This window comes from Trachypithecus francoisi, unplaced genomic scaffold (assembly GCF_009764315.1).
Source record: "Trachypithecus francoisi isolate TF-2019V2 unplaced genomic scaffold, Tfra_2.0 Contig00358, whole genome shotgun sequence".
Classification (NCBI taxonomy): domain Eukaryota; kingdom Metazoa; phylum Chordata; class Mammalia; order Primates; family Cercopithecidae; genus Trachypithecus; species Trachypithecus francoisi.
Window position 1 is genome coordinate 83302 of NW_022680589.1, and position 3840 is coordinate 87141.

Consider the following 3840-nt stretch of genomic DNA (forward strand, 5'->3'; position numbering starts at 1 on the left):
GCTTATTCCATTTACCATAATGCCTGATATAGTTTGGCTGTGTCCCCATCCAAATCTCAGCTTGAACTGTATCTCCCAGAATTCTCACATGTTGTGGGAGGGACTCGGGGGGGAGTGATTGAATCATGGGGGTCGGTCTTTCCTGCTCTATTCTCGTGATAGTGAATAAGTCTCCTGAGACCTGATGGGTTTACCAGGGATTTCTGCTTTTGCTTCTTCCTCATTTTTCTCTTACCACTGCCATGTAAGAAGTGCCTTTCATCTCCTGCTATGATCCTGAGTCCTCCTCAGCCATGTGGAACTATAAGTCCAATGAAACCTCTTTTTTGTTCCCAGTTTCGGGTATGTTTTTATCAGCAGTGTGAAAGTGAACTAATACAATGTCCTACAGATAGAACCATAAATTGCAATCTAAGGGTTGCAGGGTGACTGTCATCTACCCTGTTTTTGGAGAAGCAAGGAAAATAAACTGCAAACAGAGGAAGAGAAAATAGTGAAGCAGAAACACCGAGCGGCAACAGCACAGACGGAGAGAGACCAACACTGGGCTTTCCCAAGAGTTTCCAGATCATGACTCCAGGCTCTTTTCTTGCTTAAGTTTCATCAAATTTCTATGAATCCCTATAATAAATCTCCACATTTCACTTTAGCTACTTTGAGCTGATTTCTATTCCTTGCAGCCAAACAATTTTCACTCCCACACTGGCATTATCATGTTAAAAAAAAAAAAAAAAGTCAAAGTTCCCTTGACCTTAGGATGCAGCCCCAAATTTCGAAGCTGAACCTAAAGCCCTGGTCAACTTGGCTTCTCACTGCTTTGTACTCTGCACTCCAGTCACCCTGGAAGACTTCTGGTTCCTGGACATGCTGCCCTCTCTTTGGTCCCTGCCCCTGTCATCCTCCTGCCTAGAATATACTTTGATTCCCTTCCCCACCTACTTTTGCCATGCTCTTCCTTCACTTTGCAACATAAATGCCAGTTCCTAGGAAACTAGCATCTTGGCTTTCCAAGCAAGGCTGCTGCCCTCAAGGAGGACTCCCTTGGGACTCGATATTTCCTCCCTACATTCACCTCCCTATCATACCTTAGCTCCATGAAGGTAGCAGATGTGGTCCGGTTCATTCTCAGCTGTATGCTCAGCCCTTGGTGTTATGCCTGCCACAGAGACAGTCCTCAATAACAATCTGTGCATGAATTGGTTGCTGGGAGAACCCTGGAGAAGGAGCAGCCATGCTTGCAAGGAAAGCTAGGGAAGATTTTGCAGAGGAGGTGGTGTCTGAGCAGAGCCTTAAAGGACAGACAAGAAGATCCCATCTAAGACACTCTTCAGAACTCAGAGACACAGGTGAGGCACTTTGGGAGGGTGAGGAGTCTGGGATTTCAAGTCAGGTGATCCTACTAACTGTGGGACTGAGGGCAAAGTCCTGGCTAGAAGGGCTAGTGTGAAGATCAGACAGGACAATTACAGAGTACCAGCCACTACTTTTAATAAGAGAAAACAATTATTATTTTCTGTAGATCTGAGCATCACCAAACACCTTACATTGTTGTAAGGATTGCATTTTCTGAACAATAATGAAAACCCTAAATAAAATTGTTATTAATAATACTGATATTATTAATTATGGTAATCAAAACTTGAAGCCCACAGTGAAGTGCTCCTTCTCTCAACAACTGGGCAATCATCCTTTTCCTTTGAGTGTTAAAGTGAAACATGCAAAGTTACTAGAAATATATAGAACAGTTCTCAGACCAGCTCCATTGAAATGTAACTTGGTTGAATATATTTACATATTTTAAAAAAGCATATGTAGGCCGGGCGCGGTGGCTCAAGCCTGTAATCCCAGCACTTTGGGAGGCCGAGACGGGTGGATCACGAGGTCAGGAGATCGAGACCATCCTGGCTAACACGGTGAAACACCGTCTCTACTAAAAAATACAAAAAACTAGCCGGGCGAGGTGGCTGGCGCCGGTAGTCCCAGCTACTCGGGAGGCTGAGGCAGGAGAATGGCGTAAACCCGGGAGGCGGAGCTTGCAGTGAGCTGAGATCTGGCCACTGCACTCCAGCCTGGGTGATAGAGCGAGACTCCGTCTCAAAAAAAAAAAAAAAAAAATCATATGTAAATCAGAGAATTAAGGGACAGGAAAAGCAGTCACAGAGGCAAACAGGTTTGACTTTGTCTGTGCAGGAAGGAGGGAGGAGGTCAGTTCAGACAGCAGAAGTGATGGCCTTCGGTTTCTGAGGCCAGCCCTAGGATGCAGAGATGCTCTGAGGATGCCAGCAATTTCCTCTCTACTCCCTGATGTCACCTTAAAGGACCTGCCTCAGCCACAGCACTCAATGAGACAGATTTTTATAGCAAAAGCTCCAGCTCCTGGCTCCTCCATCCTGACCATAACTGACAGAGTTAAGAGCGAACACCAGACTGGAGCTGAGATGATCAGTTTCAATGTGTTCAGACCTTTGCTTCAGGGATAGGAAGACTGACACATTTGGCTGTGGGGGGAACAAGGCTGGAACATTGGAACATCATGGAACAGAAGCCATCATCTTGGGATGGCTTTGTTGAAGCCTTGTACACACAGAGATGTAAGCAAAGTCATGTCTGCAAGAAGAGAACAGTAAATAAGATACTTACAGAAAAGAAGAGATAAGAGGAGGAGAGGAGAGAGAGTGAGAGAGAAAGGAAGAAGGAGAGTGAGAATGCCATCTACTAAATTTCTGGTTCCATGAAGCCTCACTCTGCTTCTCAATAACGTTCCTTTTTCACGTGAGCCTTGATGAATAGAGCTACGTTCCACACAACCAAACCATTTCTAACTAAGATGGGATTTGAGCTGAGAGCCTCAATGATTTCAGGTTTTCCTGGAAAGATCTTCCCAGTGTGAGTGAAATGAATGGATCATGCTGCATCAGCCAGACACAGTCAGACTGGGACTCGAGCCGGGTCTGCTTCTTAGATTCGTGGCCTACCACCATGAAAGCTGGGACCTTGTTGTATGATAATGTGGCTTCCACACATGGGTGGCGTAAAGCAATGTCAATTTATTATCTTGCTATCTTTCAGTTTGGAAGTTCAACATTGGTCTCACTGGGATGAAATGAAGTCATCATCAGGGCCGATTCCTTTGGTAGCTCTCAGGAAGAATCCATTTCCTTGTGCATTTCCAGCTTCTGGAGGCTGCCCATATTCCTTATCTTGTGGTTCCTTCCTCCACCTTCAAAGTGAATGATGTGGCATCTTTCTGATTCTGCTTCCAGTGTCACAGCTTTCTCCAACTCACTCTTCTTACTCCCTCTGCCCCATGTGAATACACTGAGTCCACTTGGCTAAATCAGGATGATTTTCTCATCTCAAGGTTAGCTGATTAGCAACTGATATCATTTGGCTGGGTCCCCACCCAAATCTCATCTTGAATTCCCACATGTGGTGGGGGGAACCTGGTGGGAGGTAACTGAATCACGGGGCAGGTCTTTCCCATGCTTTTCTCATGATAGTGAATAAGTCTCATGAGGTCTGATGGTTTTAGAAGGGGCAGTTTCCCTGCACAAGCTCTCTCTTTGCCTACTGCCATCCATGTGAGATGTGACTTGCTCCTCCTTGTCTTCCAGCATGATTGTGAAGCCTCCCCAGCCACGTGGAACTGTGAGTCCATTAAATCTCTTTTACTTCCCAATCTCAGGTGTGTCTTTATCAACAGCATGAAAACAGACTAATACAGCAACCTTAATTCCCCTTTTTCATTTAACCTAACAATTCATAGGGCCCAGGGATGAGGGCATGGACATCTTGGTGGGTAGGGAGCATTATTCTACCTACTCTGTGTAGGGTGAAAAG